Source organism: Lactuca saligna, chromosome 9 (assembly GCF_052625555.1).
Source record: "Lactuca saligna cultivar CGN05327 chromosome 9, ASM5262555v1, whole genome shotgun sequence".
Classification (NCBI taxonomy): domain Eukaryota; kingdom Viridiplantae; phylum Streptophyta; class Magnoliopsida; order Asterales; family Asteraceae; genus Lactuca; species Lactuca saligna.
Genome location: NC_136425.1, coordinates 70180542 through 70198477, shown reverse-complemented (window position 1 = coordinate 70198477; position 17936 = coordinate 70180542).

Sequence of the window (17936 nt, the reverse complement as noted above, 5' to 3'; positions counted from 1 at the left end):
TAAACTATACCTATTGTAGTTTACTAGTAATGCAGTTTGAATAACTGAGTCAATTTGTACACCTTTGCTACCTAAAGGATATAAACTGAAGTAAGAACTTATACATATATATATATATATATATATATATATATATATATATATATATATATATATATGTATGTATGTATATAACCAAGATTCAAACAACACAAGAACAAACAACTAGATACCCTAAGTCCACAACAAAACAACGAACAGGGAATAAAGTGAGTTATCAGTCCTAAGTCCTTTAAACCTTAATTATATAACTATATATATATATATATATATATATATATATATATATATATATATATATAGACATGATTTTGACAATATATAAGTTTAAAAGAGTTTAATAAAAAGTCTTAACATACGGAAGAGTTTTAACCATTTGAATGGTAACAGATGACTTGATGTCAGTTTATAAAATGTTTTGAAGAGTTTCTTTAATAAAATAGCTTGAAGTATAAGAAAATCCACTTGTTTGACAGTTATTAATCACATGTAATGGATATATATATATATATATATATATATATATATATATATATATATATATGTATATAACCAAGATTCAAACAATACAAGAACAAACAACTAGATACCCTAAGTCCACAACAAAACAACGAACAGGGAATAAAGTGAGTTATAAGTCCTAAGTCCTTTAAACCTTAATTATATATATATATATAGAGAGAGAGAGAGAGAGACATGATTTTGACAATATATAAGTTTAAAATAGTTTAATAAAAAGTCTTAACATACGGAAGAGTTTTAACCATTTGAATGGTAACAGATGACTTGATGTCAGTTTATAAAATGTTTTGAAGAGTTTCTTTAATAAAATAGTTTGAAGTATAAGAAAATCCACTTGTTTGACAGTTATTAATCACATGTGATGGATATAAAAACTATAATGTTATTAACTTGTATTCCCCCCCCCCCCCATAAAAGCATTTAAAATCATTTAAAAGATAGATTAAGGGGTATGGACTCACATGCAGTGAGTGATACGAATGTAAGATCGATTGTGGGATGCTAAGTGAAGTCTCCGGCACAAGCGGATCCTAATAAGCATATAATGATACATATATGGATTAATTAGTTGATATAACAACTAATCATGATAAGGAACCACCTTAAAGACTAGGAAACACTTGGGTGGAAGTGTTACAATCACAAAGGATTGCATAAAGGTAGTTTACGGCCACACCTTAGGAATTTATATCCACAGGGTGGGTTAACCGCCATGAGTACTTGAGTTTAAGAGGTGTTTACGGGCATATCTAGCATCTATTAAGGGATCAAGGTCCTATGCTTGGTCTTAAGGAGTGCTCATGGCCAAAACATGCCCAAAATTTTGAATGGTAACAGATGACTTGATGTCAGTTTATAAAATGTTTTGAAGAGTTTCTTTAATAAAATAGTTTGAAGTATAAGAAAATCCACTTGTTTGACAGTTATTAATCACATGTGATGGATATAAAAACTATAATGTTATTAACTTGTATTCCCCCCCCCCCCCCCCCATAAAAGCATTTAAAATCATTTAAAAGATAGATTAAGGGGTATGGACTCACATGCAGTGAGTGATACGAATGTAAGATCGATTGTGGGATGCTAAGTGAAGTCTCCGGCACAAGCGGATCCTAATAAGCATATAATGATACATATATGGATTAATTAGTTGATATAACAACTAATCATGATAAGGAACCACCTTAAAGACTAGGAAACACTTGGGTGGAAGTGTTACAATCACAAAGGATTGCATAAAGGTAGTTTACGGCCACACCTTAGGAATTTATATCCACAGGGTGGGTTAACCGCCATGAGTACTTGAGTTTAAGAGGTGTTTACGGGCATATCTAGCATCTATTAAGGGATCAAGGTCCTATGCTTGGTCTTAAGGAGTGCTCATGGCCAAAACATGCCCAAAATAAGGGTTTACAGCCATAACAAATAGTTTACGGCCATAAACTCTTGAAGTTTATATAGTTAGATGATGTTTAGATATCTTGAATCAAGTGCTTCTTATGTGTAACTAGAAGATAGAGGAAAAACTGACACTTTGGATGACTTTATGGAGTTTACAGCCACCAAAAATAGGGAGATGTTCTTGGTGTTCTTGAAGATCTAACTCAAAACGAGATGAGTTAATGGATGAAATCATAGAGTTTAACTAAATCAAGAAGGCTATCATGAAAGAAGTGGAGGAATCACTTACATTTTTGAAGATCAAGATGAAGATCCTTGCGATACTTGAGAGAAAATGGGTGTTTCTTGACTTACAAATGTGAATAATGAAGAAAGGTGAAGGAATATGAGACTTATGGGCATGAGTTTATGGTCACCTTGAGTTTACGGCCATAAAATCATGTGTTGTGGCCGTAAACTCCTCATGATGGAGTTTATGGCTTATTTGATGGTTTTGAACCTCAACAGATACTTCCTAACACTCATTCCTTGGATGTACTAGGCTTAGAACACTCAAACAGACCCTTAATAAGGCTAAAAGATAGCAAAAACAAATCTAACTTTTGATTAAATTGGATGACTTTACAAGATAGAAATCTCGGGTTGTCATAGATATAGTTTTCATTTTCTCTTTGCTCCTCGGGTGTACATATATATATATATATATATATATATATATATATATATACTTGGGAGCCAAGGGTAAATGATGACGAATTTTTCTTAAACATACAATCATGTAATACACGTTCACATATGATATAAGGTATTCAAAAAAAGTGGGTTTAAAAGCCTACTTTTGTGAATACTCTATCCATTTCTGATTATTTGTTCATGAGTTCCCATGTTGGGGATACTTTTTGAATCATCGAATTTATGAATACTCTACTTGATTTTTGTTTCCCGTAGAGTAAACCTTAAATAATAAACTATGTTTTACTTGCGTCATGTCTATTGATAAAAGTTGGACTACTAATCCACATCATCAATCTCCCGAGTTCTAGCTAGGACTCGACTCTTTTGTCAAGAGATCCATGTCACACCTAGATAGTAAAGGTGAAATCAGATGTCCGTGTAAGCAATGTGATAATCGTTACTTCATGGATCTGGAAGCAATGTGATGTCATGTTCATATATTTTGTTTCAGATAGTCATACAAAACATGGATATATCATGGTGAATCTTTAATTCCTCTGGTTGTTGATGTTGTATCGCCAAGTAACGAGATAACTGATGTTATTGATGATGTTATGTAGGAGTCGAGAAAAATGATACCAACTCGATGAAGGAACCTCGAATATAGAGGGTAGCTGTGTCGATGATGATTTTGAACAGTTGTTAGAGGCAGTCAAAACCAAGTTATATCTTGGTTGTATATTTTCTTTCCTTGATTTTTTAGCAAAGCTGATGCATATTAAGGTCAACAAAAAATGGACTGATAGTTCATTTGATCAACTCCTTGAGTTTTTGCATTCAACATTTCCAAAAGACAACAAGGTTCCCCATTCATATTATCTAGCCAAAAAGAAATTGAAGAAGATAGGTTTGGGGTATATTTGGGGACTAAAAACTGTCATTCATGAATTTGTAGAAATTCAGAAACCATGTACCTTCCAGTATGTTGTGGATGCCGCGGAAGGTCAAGAATGCGAAAAGAATCGTCAGGGTGAGAATAAGGATTCAAGAAAAAAGAAGTTTGAAAGTTCAAATACAGACTCAAAGAAAGGCAAGCCTTCTAGTTTAGATTGTAACTACGAGCAATAGTATGAGATAGAACAATGAACTATATGCAAACAATTCCATAAAGGGGAGTGTAATATGAACAAAAGAACTTGCTACAAATGTGGAAAGATAAGACATATCACTTCAGATTGTAAAGTAGAGAAAGTATGATGTGGTGCGGGTCCCTAGATCACATTAGGTCAAGTTGTCCTCAAAATAAGGGTAACAATAACAAATGCATGATGACAGAGAAAGGGAATCGGTTGGGAGATGAAAAGGAAAAAACGAAAAGAAAAAAAGGAAGAGCTTTCCATATGATAACTCATGAACCTCGGGATACCCCGATATATTGGCATATACTTTCTTAGTAAACTCTATATTATGGGTGCTATTGGATGTGGATGCAAACATTTTTTTCATTACTTTTTGTAAGTGCCTAAATATGAATGCAAAAGCTTGTATAAATAAAGATTGATGATGATCATTGTGTAGTCATAAGAATGAAACTTAATGATTGCTTCAATGAAATAAACAATTATTTAGCATCATTAAATTTAGTACCCACACCACTATAAGATTTTGATATTGTGATAGGAATGGATTGGTTGTTGAAAACCAAGCTAACATAGATTGTAAAAAGAAAGCTATTCAGATGTGGGTACAAAATAAGAGAACATGATATGACATATATACCATTTATAAGGGAGTTCTCAAGATTCCTATTGGTTAGCATCAACAAGAATGAAAGAAATTATTTAGAAATTACAAGACTTGCTTGATAAGGTTCTTATTCGACATAGTACATCATTGTGGGGGACACCAATGTTGTTTGCCAAGAAAAGGATGTGATGATGTAGATGTGCATGGATTACCAAGAGTCAAAGAAGGTGTAAGATCTTTACTAATTAAGGAAGGTTAACGTTGTCACTTATACACTAAGTCATAGGTAAAGGAAAGAAGTAAAATTCAGATGATGAGAATTAATGTAACCGTCGGTTTATTGGGTGAGCTGAAGAAGAGTCAGAAAGACACCTCGATAGAGGAGAATCGGAAAGTTTTAGATTGTGTACCAAATATAGATGACACGTTTAATCGGGCCATGGGTGTATAATAGCTGGAAACATGACATGTATGTTATGACTAGCGGGATATATGATTTGATACGTTACTCATTTCCTTGGATATTTAAATGTTTGGACATAATTGACAGGTTATGCCAAGTGGGAAGGGAAGCAGACCACTGGTTCTTTATCTGGATATATAAAATGCCCCCTTAAATTATGTCATCGGGTGAAATATATATTTGTTGCAAAAGTTAGTTAAGTTGTATATTGATAAGATCGTCCAATTATCTAATTCTGATCAGAACATTCATTTATGCCATTAATTTGGAAGAGTTTCCAACGAGAAATAGCTTATTTGGTCAAGTATGAAACTTTATATGATACAATATATACCACTATGTTGTAATGAGGTAGGAAGAAAAATACAACAAATGGTTGGACTCGAGCTTGTTCGACAAAGTACTGATAAATTTTAGTAAATTACGGATAAGTGGATGATGCACAGGAACAACCAAAAGGTTATGTGGTTAAATATAGGAAGCTAAAAGTGTTTCAGGTGGAGATAAAGTCATATTGAACGGAGTCTCATGGAAAGACATGGTGCAGTTTTGTAAAGATAGGTTAAGTCTCCGACCAATTGGACCGTCTTAATGATCGATTTGGGGGTTGGCTTATTGATTGGAGATACCAAGGGATCGAATGCAACATTAGAAAGCGAATGAGATATGAAGACCAAATATCCATATTTGTTTACTTAATTCAAATTCTGGGGATGGAATTTTTTAAAAGGGGGAAGTTTATGATAACTCAAATTAATCTCTCTCTCTCTCTCTCTCTCTCTCTCTCTCTATATATATATATATATATATATATATATATATATATATATATATATATATATATATATATGGTTTAGATTAAATATGAATCGTAAGTATAGTGTGACTCTATGGCCAATTTGTGTCCACTAGATTTAAAAAAATGGATGGCTATGATCAACAATGACATGATTGTAATTAAATAGAAAAATATTAATTACTTTCTTTATTGAAACCATCAAAAGGGTAAATTGAAAATTTTGGTTGTAAACAAATTAGGAAAGACGAATTTTAAGCCTACTAGTTTGACTGGTTTTTTTATCATGTTAGTTTTATTCTGATTATTAATCAATTTCAATTGTATGAAGCATTCTTGTGGAATTTTGTGTTTTATCATAAGGTTTAACTTGATTTTTTGAGGACTAAAGATTTAATATCAATTTAAATTAACAAAGAGTTAAATATTCTTGTAGAATTGCACGATAATCAATTTCAGTTGCAAAGACCATTTTTGAAGAATATATGTTATTTGTTGTTTGATAAATAAAAGTCATTCTTGAAGAGATATCAATCTATGAAAATAGAAGAATAATACAAGATTCACAACTACATAAATGTTATTCTTGAAGAATAAGTAATAAATTAGAAAATTTTGCATTTTTGAAGGTTAATTTAACATTCTTTAAGAATAATACCTGAAAATAAAAGAAACAAAAATGATTACAAATACATGAAACATTCTATAACATTATCGATTAAACAATTCATTCTTCTACATTCCATTCTTCAAGAATGTTGCATCCTTAAAGAAAATGCAATTGGAAATGGTTCAATATCCATTCTTTTATATTCTATTCTTCAAGAATGTTGTTGAATTCTTAAAGAATATGCAAATGGATATATTTCAATATTGCTTATACTTCTTTGCTTGGGTGAGCATTAACGGATGTGATCAACTTCTCGTAACTCTTACTCTAGTAATCTTCAAATACACCTTAATTTTTTAATCAACAAAAACCACTTAAAATATTAAAAGATATTAAAAAAAAAAAAAACTTTGGTTTTCAAGTATATGAATAGAATTACAAACTTGAATATGGAGTGTGATAGGTTCCATCACTTTTTCAATAAAAGAAATAACGATTTTCTTATAGCTCTCCTGGATAAAGAAAAAGTAGGAGTAAAATGGGATAAATTAAATATATAGTTATTTGGGAAATCAATAAGATTAGTGGTGATTGTTGTTTACTAGGACATTTTTTTCTTTTCATTGGCAAGTTTCAATGCTTTCACAACCAACCAGGAGCAATTAAAATCTTTAATGTATGTTCCAATCTTGTCGATCACCTTTGGTGCACCATAACAGTCTAGATAATCATTATATAAGACAAAAACAGGCACATGAATGAAATTTTTGTTTTTATGCATTATTTTCTTGATATCATGTAAATGATCTGCTTTTTTCAATAAACAATGTTCACCAATTCTTTCAGAATACAAGATTGACAGAGAGCAATTGCATTTTAATGTAAACGAAAATCCCAAAAAAAGAGATGTATCAATGATAATATTCTTATCTTGACATTTTCACAAACAGTTGGACTGCATTCAGATAAAAAGTCACCTTTTAAATGTTATTATCATGGTCCTTTGTTCCATTACTGGTGCAGTAAAAATAAGCTAAAAAATAACCTGTAACATATTAAAGTATTGAGCTGGTAAAACAAATTGAATCTTTTTGGATTGTGAAATTTTAAGGAAGAAAAAAACATAAATGGAGGAAATGCAAGTTATCAAGTGGAATAACATTCCCAGTAGATGTTTCTCCATCGAGTTTGATCTCCCTTTTTTCTTTCACCACCTCTTTATCTTCATTAAGCTTGATATCTTCTTATTCTTTCGGGTTTTTTTTTCCTTCGCCAGGATCTAGTCGCCCCTTCTACATCCGAATATAAACACATAATGAGAAATTGGGTTGTATTTTAATGAAAGAGGATGAAAATCAATGATGAAGGCTGATGCAAGAGGTTGCGATGCTGGTGTCGGTGTTGTAGGGTATTGGTTAATTGGTGGTGGTCGGTAGAAATTAGGGTATGATGGATTGATGTTTTGAAGCCGATAAATAGAGAGAGATGAAGACAATGATGGATATTAACTGATATAAAATTTAACAATAATTATGTATAGTTAAAATTTCTATTATACCCTTTTCAAATGATTGGACCAGAATTAGTCACACACTCACACAATATTTAATGGATATATATATATATATATATATATATATATATATATATATATATATATAATTTGACTATATTATTAAAATAATATAATAGTGATTAATTAGGAGTAATTGTATTTAATTAGGAAAATTAATGAGCTTTAAACCCTAAAACCGTTATCCATGATTAGGCCATAAATTTGAGCAAGTGAGGGGATTCTAACCGATGAAACCTTATGCAATATATAGAACTCGAAATTTCTAGTGGAAATCCCACTAGAATTGTGAAGAAAGGTTGTGAAACGAGGGAGAAATCGGGGCTATAATTTCTTGAGGATTTTCAATCTTTTGCTTGGAATTAAGGTATGAGTCTCCGATTTAAGCTCGGTTAGGTTGGTTAATTATGTTTGTACACATCTATACGTATTTTAGTTCTATCATGTGTTATCGTTCGGCAAATAAATGAACGGATTTTTTGAAAATCGAATGAATAAAATTTTGGGTATAAAATGTTTGAATACATCTTAATGTTAGTTTAGTGCTGGAAATTATTTGCGGAGATATGCTAGTAAGAATCGGAGATATTTGATGGTACTTTTTATATATTAATTTGGCATAACTTTTGAAGAACAAACAAATGAAATTTGGATAAAGAAGAAGATATATTTGGATCATTTTGTTTCATGGGTATTTGAATAAAAAAAAATTAAAAAGAAATACAGGTTGCCACCACAATTGTTGAAATTTCATTTATGAAAGTGGAGTCTTGGATCGACACCCGTTTCATAACTTTTTAGACAAAATTACAAAAAATGGTCCCTATGGTATGCATTTTTTCTGAGGTTTGGTCCAAACCTCGATTTTTTTTTTTGGGTTGGTGGTCATTTGAGCTAGTTTGGTTGTGATTTTGGTCCTGGTTAAATTCAAATGACAAATATTCTCTCCTAGTATTTATTTTTATCTTTTTTCTATTTAATTTAAATTTTATTAAATTAAAATATAAGCCCCCCCCCTCTCTCTCTCTCTCTTTCTCTCTCTCTCTTAATTCCAACTATCCATCTTCTTCCTACGAATTAATCCTAGATGAACAAACCCAGATGAACAAATAAACACCCATGACAAATTGCCCATGTTGTTTTCTTTCTGAATCAGATTCGTGTTTCCAGAAATAGGATTGTGTGACAATGGTGATGGTGGATGAGAAGGAGAAAGAAACATCAAACTTTAGGACCACCATATACTCGATTCAACCAGAAAAAAGAAGAAGATGATTTCATTATTTAACTTCAACCAGAAAACCAAACCTGCAGTGGTGGATTGTATTTGAACTTATGAAATCGAAAATCAACTTCAAGTAGAGAATCGAACATTCAGCTTCAACAAGAAAATCAAGTTTAAAAACCAAAATTCAAGTTCTGAAATTAAAAATCATCTAGGAAGCAAATATTCAAGTTCAAGAAGAAAATCAAACCATAAAATAAAACTATAAAATCAACCAAATATTTACATTTTAAGGAGTTGTTTTTGTACATATGAGATGGCTCATTTCTGGAATTAATCAAGGGTTTTAACAATTTATGGCTTCGAGTGGGTCCATTGTTCGATTTGAAAATAGAGACAAATCAAGTTTAGATTTGGAATCCAGGTAAACAGAGAAGAAAGGGGAGGGTTATCAGCTCTGATTTTGTTTTGAAAATCTTCATCTTCGTCACCACCTATTCGCCTGGAAAGCTTCATCTTCTTTAAAGCTTACAGAAGACCTAGTTGGTCTCCTTATTTATTGAATCTCATAACTATCGACTTCAAACTCATCATTTTTTATCTTGATTATGAACCATAAAATCAACGACCAATTTTGAACAGTTTGATGGTGGAATTAGGGTTGTTATGTTGAAAAAAATATAAAAAATCAGGGGAGAAGGTCGAGATCGAAAAGAAGAGGGAAGGTTCATTTGTTTGTGGGAGAGAGAGAGAGAGAGAGAGAGAGAGAGAGAGAGAGATATGTGGGCCCAAATTAATTAACTATTTTGTTTTTCCTTTTTTTCCTTTATATTAAAATGAAGAAACATAAAAGTATATCAGAAAGGGCATTTTAGTTTTTTCAATTTTTCGAGGGACCAAAATCACAAGCAAACATGATCAAAAGGACCATGAAACCAAAAAAATCAGGGTTTTGCTAAAATCCCAAAAAAATGCATACAATAGCGACCATTTTTGTAATTTTGTCTTTGTGAAAATCGAAAGATGCATAATATGTTGCAATCCATTCTAGTTTAGTCATTATTTTTAGTCAAGCGAGCTGCAAAAAACAAGTAGATTTCACCACACTACAAATTGGCATAAATATCAATCAAGGCATTATTGTAGTCACATTACAAATTGACATACATCTTCGAAAATGTGTACTGCTCAAAATTGTTATACTACTCATAGCAAAAACTTACATATATATATATATATATATATATATATATATATATATATATATATTCAAAAAATGAATCACATAACCAAGCAAAAATACATGATAAAGATTCTGGTTAAAGTTATCATTTGGTTGGGACAAACCCCAAAGTTTTTGACATGATTAGTCTTTGTGGTTGATGTCCAAATTCGAGATGGATGCCCACAGCCACAAGGGTTTGTATCATCAAATATCTTATGTGTCTTTAAAATATGTGAGATTGAGTTGAAGATCATCAATTAAGAAGAAAAGGAATCAGATGAGAAGAAGTCATTCGTTCATGAAAAAACCTTAAATCGATTTATTAATGAGGAATATATCAATTAATGTCTTGTCACTAATTATTGTGTCATGTCATAATCGTTAGGCCAAGTTATCCTTTAACCTATAAGATCCAATTACGAGGGGCTAATATTTGAACGAAACATATAGTTTTGTTGGTGTTTTTTCATAAAAAAAAACCTTATTTGGATGTTGTTTTCTTAACATTCCAAACTTAGATGGTGTTTTTTGAACGATTTTGAAATATAATTACATTTTTGAGTCATTTTCTTTTGTTTTTTTTTCTTTAATTATTTTTTACCGGTAATTATCAATTACCATAAGGTAAAATTTGAACAAATTAGGTTGTTGGTGTTTTTTATAGAAAGACTTTACTTTAATGGTATTTTTTAAACATATAAAACTTAAATGGTGTTTTTTGAATGATTTTAAAATTCAATTACCCTTATCAATCATTTTCCCAAAGGTTGAAAAGCATGGTAGCCTCTCACTACACTTGCATGAAATATTTGATTCCTCTTGAATTGCACGTTAAATTTATTCTCCATATTAGGTGTGAGACCCATGTATTACACGGGTTGATTTAAAAAAAAGATTAAACATTAAATTAAAGTTTAAACATAAATTATTTTTTAATGTACAACTTTTAAAATAAGAAATAAAGAAAACGTATTTATTGCAATTTAATATCATATATAAGATATTTAATACGTTACATATATAAGTATATGACTTTAATTTTAAAATTTGAAAAAATCAAAATTGACAAGTGGATAATATTTATTTTTAAAATACCACAAAATCACAAGTATCAAAACTCATGAGAGACTGACATGTGGTAAAAAAAAAAAAAAAAAAAAAAAAAAAAAAAAAAAAAAAAAACTTAATTTATTAAGGAGGATATTGTCATATCTCCCAAAGAAAAAGGTTGCGAGAGATAACACGGAAAATTAGTGTAAGAACTAGAAATTTTTTAATACCTTTTTTTATTAGATTGGACTGTTCATCATTTCCTTGGATTTTTATTATTTAATTGTTTTTTATTTGTTAAAAAGAGTTATAAAGAAAACAATTCCTAATCTGATCTAATGGACCTAAGGTTATCCGAAGTGGAATAAACCCATGCGTGGAAGGCTTATGTGGTATGCAAAAGACTCATGAACACCATCCTAACACCATCCTAAGGGTTGGTGGCTTGGGTGTGGCATGGGTGCAAAGACACATCAAGAAGCCAATAAGAAATAAGGAGCACAACAAATGTGGCTTTCACCAATTTTCTCTTTTATTGAAGTTACACATATGGTCCTGAAAATCTTTTTTTATCTTATTATAACATTATATTTATCTTTAAATTAAATTAAACATCAGCCAAACATATATATATATATATATATATATATATATATATATATATATATATATATATATGTTATAAATTATGTATTCTAATTAATAATTCTAAAACAAATAAAAAAAATGAGTGGTAACCATTTTCGATTTCTAGTGGGTTAGTGGTGGGTTGGTGGTGAAGCTAACGTGGCGCAGAGGTAACACCACTTTTTCGGTGGGTTGGTGGTGACCACTCCCCACAATTCAAATGATATGTTTAGGTTGTCTTGTATTATTTTTATAAAATAAAACACTTTTTTCTTTTATATTTTATTAGCACCGGTCAATGAAGAAACCCATAGTATATATTGTAAACTAACAAGACATAAAGCAGTTAGGGTTTCATGTTATTATCAAATGAGAAATATAAGATATAATGAAAGAAAAAGACATAATATATAGACTAGTTAATTAAGGTTTTCTAGATAATTGGCCAATATAAAACACAATACAAAATAAAGCCCAAAATATTATTAGGCTAACATCACCCTCAAACTCACAATATAGCAACAACAAGTATTGAGGGATTGTCAGAAAAAAAAATCAAGGAGCAGTGACGGGCTTTGTAAGAATATCAACAATCTGCAAGGTGGAAGGAACATAAGAAGCGGAGATAATGCCCTTCTAGAGATGATGCTATGTGAAATAACAATCAATCTCAATGTGTTTTGTGCGCTCATGAAACACTAAATTCTTGGCAATAAGTATTGCATTATCGTTGTCACAATACAAAGGGGAAGGTTGAGAGATGTGAACGCCCATATCTACAAGAAGCCATATCAACCAAGAAATCTCACAAGTGGCGATAGCCATGGCTCGATACTTAGATTTTGAAGTAGAATGAGAGGAAACATTTTGTCTCTTACTCTTCCATGACATCAATGAATCTCTAAGAAAAGCACAATACCCCGTAGCAGACTTAGAATCATAACTATCACTACCCTAATTAGCATCACTATAGGCATGCAGCTCAAGAGATAATGTAGATGGGAACACAAGGGTATGGAATTGAGTACCATGAAGATATCTCAAAATACGAAGAATAGCTCCCCAATGAACAGTAGAAGTGGACGTGATAAACTGGCAACACACATGAACTGTATGAACAATATTTGGTCTAATGACAGTTAGGAAAACCAAACTCCCTACAATGGTACGATAAAGGCATGGATTTGATAAGGTGAAACCATAAGTTGGAGAATACTTTTCATTACTCTCTATAGACATATCAACTGTCTGGTTATAATGATTATGCGTGTTTAAACAAATTTGAAATATACTTTGTTTGAGATAAAAGATAACCCTTTGGACACTGAGCAACTTTAATCCCCAATAAATAACGTAGTGAACTCAAGTTTTTCATAGAAAAAAGGTGAGCCAAATCACGCTTTAAAGACTCTATATCATCATGATCATCCCAAGTAATAAGCATGCCATCGACATATAAGGAATGAATAGTCCGACATGCACTCATACATCAAACAAATAGATCCGAGTCATGGTTACTTGATTTAAGACCAAGCAAAGTAATCACCATATAAATTTTCTCAAACCAAACATAAGGGGCTTCTTTGAGGCCATATAGTGCCTTCTAAAGTCGACAAACTTCACTTAGTTTATGAGAAATACTAGGGGAGGAGACATGTATACTTCCTTATGAAGATCACCATTTAAGAACACATTCTTGACAACCATCTGATAAATCTTCCCTTGGTGAATGGAAGAAATTGCAATCAAGGTGCGAGCGGTCAACATTTTTGCAATAGGAGCAAAATTCTCCTCATAATCCATACCATAGTTTTGTGAGTACCCTTTCACAATAAATCTGGTTTTATAACGCTCAACAGATCCATCGGACTTTGTTTTGATTGCATATACCCAACACAAACCAATTGTGTGCTTTCCGGGCGTAAGCGGAATCAGATCCCACGTATGAGTCTGATAAAGAGTTGCAAGTTCCTCAGTCATAGCGGTCTGCCAAATAGGATCACATACGGTCTCTTTGTAGGATGATGGATTAGATAGACGATGTACATTAGGAATAAACGAGGCAAATGGTGATGAGTAAGAGGAATAGACAAATTTAGGAAGATTTATGGACTTCTTATTATGATAATGCTTCGATGGTAGGGGATCCTGATGATCTACAGGTAGAGGATCAACGACAGATGGTGGATCGTAACAGGTGGTGGATCATCAATGTTAATGCTAAACGGATCAATAGTACGAAAATCCTTTCGGGTTGCATCATGTAACTAAACATGAATGTGATAGAATGGAATGTGCTCCAAAAAGGTGACATTCATATAGTTTCTGATTTGATGGATCATAATGTTGATAACCTTTCTGACCAATATCGTATCCTAGAAATACATAAAGGGATGATTTTGAAAACAACTTATCTCTCTCTCTCTCTCTCTCTCTCCATGAGGCTTCAAGAAAAAATAGGTACACCTAAAAACTTGTAATAAAGAATAATCTAGAAGTTGCCCAACCAACATTTCATAAGGAGACTTCCCCGAAGTGTGTGCAGTAGCAATGTGATGAATAACATAAGTGGCGGTATGAGCAGCTTCTCCCTAAAACATATTGGGAACTTGAGTAGAGAGTAGCAATGATCTTGTAGTTTCTACGAGATGTCGATGTTTCCTTTCTGCAACACCATTCTACTGAGGGGTGTTTGTACAAAATGACTGATGCACAGTGTCATCAGATGCCAATAATTGTTTAAAATCATTAGAGGTAAATTCCCCTCCTAAATCAAACAAAAGACATTTATTATAGTAGAGTGTTGAGTCTTGACAAGAGCTCTGAAGTCACTATATATGGTGAAACTTTCGGACATGTGCTTCATAAAATAACCCCACGTGTAACGAGTGTAACCATCAATGAATGAAACATAATAGTTAGCTCCCAATTCAGAGGTGATCGGAGATGGAGCCCACACATCAGAATGAACAATATCAAAGGGAGAAGCAGACTGAGTGACGCTTTTATTAAATGGTAAAGAAAAAAAACTCCCCAATTTACAACAACAACAATTAGAAATATCATCAGTTTTTAAAAGAACCTAACACACCAGTGGAAACCAAAAACTCTAAATGAGACATTGACACATGTCCCAAACGAGAATGCCCAATAAAAAATAAACGACAAAGGATTTAAATGAAAACACGACAAATCGACACTAGATGCAGCAACATTAACAACATGTAGCTGCTCTAAAACACAAAACTCCCCAAGTCTACGGCCTATCCCAATCTCCCTATGAGACTGAATGACTTCTACATAGTAGAATGAATCTAAAAAATCTCAACAACCAGACTTACACAACTGAATGACTGAAACAGGATTCAAAGCAAGTGTGGGAATGTAATAGACATTTGTTAAAGATATATAAGGAGTAAAAATAGAACAAACACCATCTACTAACTTAGGTGTAGCACTAGCAAACATAACAGAGACAGATGTACGAGGTGATAATGAAGCAAAAGATGACATATGTGGTGACATGTGATGAGATGTACCAAAATTCAATATGACGAAATACCTGAAGTGTTGGATGAATATAGACCTAAGTGAGACATGGAAGCTGTCATGGTAGTTGGATTGACAAAAATGAACTATCTGAATTGCTCAACAATCTAGGGATCCAAGGTTGATGGTGGTGTAAAATCTATCTCATTCTCAGCTGAAGGTGCAGCAGAAGTGTATTGTGGTGGCCGAAAAGATGGAATCGAGGGAAGTGACTGAGACTGTCCAAAAGACATGTTCTGTTATGAAGACTGAGATTGTGTAGGTGATTTCATATGTTGTTGCTATTGATTTCCCTTGCTTTTCAGCAAAGTATACTTTACCTTCCAATGGTTCTTCTTCTTACATAAAGCACACTCATCACATGCAACTTTGGGGAGAATATGGTTTGAAGACAGAGGTCGTTGTTGAACAACAAAGACAACAATAGTGGCTGTTTTGGGACCTTTGTCAGCATTGGACTTGATACGAGTTTCTTCAGCAATCAACTCGTGAACAACCGCATCAACAGTAGCAAGAGGTGTGTGACGCAAGATTAATCCATGCAAGCCTTCAAAATTTGAATGTAATGTCATTAAGAACTAAGCTAAATGTTGTTATTCCCTTTTTATCAATATAAGGCTTAAAATTCTTCAACACATCAGGTTATGTAAGAGACAACTGATCCCATAAATCCGACATGGCTGAATAAAATTCCTGAACACTAAGATTGTTTTGTTGGAGGGCTTGCATATCAAACTCTAATTGATACTGCTTGCAAAGTTAGACTGTGTATACAACCTACCTAAGTGATCCCAAATGTCCTTTGATGTGTCATACTTCGCCAACTGAGTACCAATAAACTGGATAACATAATTATTAATCCAAGTAATGATCTTGGAGTTATCAATCTCTCATGAATCCAGTAAGGCTACATAATTCGTAGCCTTTTCATATGTTGGTTTGTTCTTGTCACCCGTAACAATCCCCCACATAGTCTTGACTCGCAAGAAATTCTTCATAACATAACTCCAATAGGCATAGTTCTTGTCATCAAGTTGTATACTAATGGATTGAGAAAAAATCATCTCGAGGCTATATTTCAATATCAATCAAATGAGAATAACCAAAACGGTAGTAAATACGAATAACAACAACAACAATCAATAACGTGAAATTAACAAAACCAACAAACGAAACAAAACCCTCAAAATCGACGAAATGAGCAAATCACATCACACGAAATACAGAAACGAACAGGAAAACCATACCTAAAATTGCAAAAATGTTCAATATAAACTAACAAGACATAGAATGGCTAGGATTTCGTATTATTATCAAATGAACTACAACTTGCCCCAAAAAACAAAAATACAGATGATGAATCGAGTTGTGATACCATGTAAACTAACAAGACATACAACGGTTAGGATTTCGTATTATTATCAAATGAGAAATACAATACAATGAAAACAAAAGAGATAATATATAGAGTAGCTAATTAGGTTTTCTAGCTAATTGACCAATATAAAACTCAATACAAAATAAAATCCAAGATCTTATTAGGCTAACATATATAAAATTAAAAAAACCAAAGAAATCCAAAAGGGCCGGTTTGTTTTTTTCAAGTAAAAAACCGAACCGATACCATATGTGATTTGTTTTGGGTATTGTTGTTGTATGGATGTAAACAAAAATGGCGTTTGATATTTGGGTTCTTCAAAATGTTGTCTAACAATTAGTAAAAGAACATCATCACGTTATCAATCTTTTTGCAGCTAAGCTAGTTTGGTATTCACTTTTCTACTCATCCACATAAACAACTCAAGCTTTTCTAAAGTTTTCTGATGTATGTTCGATTCAGATGAAATCTAGTGGTATTCAAGGTAAAGTGCACCCTCTTCTTGATACGATGAAAATCGATCGAAATGTATCGCTGTGATGCATGACGTACAAGTCACTGCATGTTGCAGGATTGCTCTGTTTTCACCGTCCCAATTAGATTTTTGGTTTTTGTGCATCTATGAACCACAATAGGCGTAAGATGACGTTCTTCGTTTGCGAATGCTAGTATGGTCAAAATGAATAGGAAGGAAGGTATATCTTTCACTGCATGATGTTTACAACAGTACAGGCCTGTAGATTAGTCTGATTTCAACATTTTTTAAATACTTTCTAGTTTTTATACACATATATAGGTAAAAGTTTCTAACTAGGAATGTGAGAAAGATTGAGAAAGAAGATACAACTTCTCTAAGTAGTAGTTGCTTGTCGTAGCTTCCAAAATACGCATGCACTTACTATTTCAAGTATAAGCTTTTTCTTTGCCTTTACTTCTCTTAAATTAATATATCTATTTTTGAAAATTGGTTACAGTTTACAAAATTATCAACTTTTAAGAAAACATTTATTATGACTATTACCATGATTGTGATGATGTTTAATTAGAATATTATTAA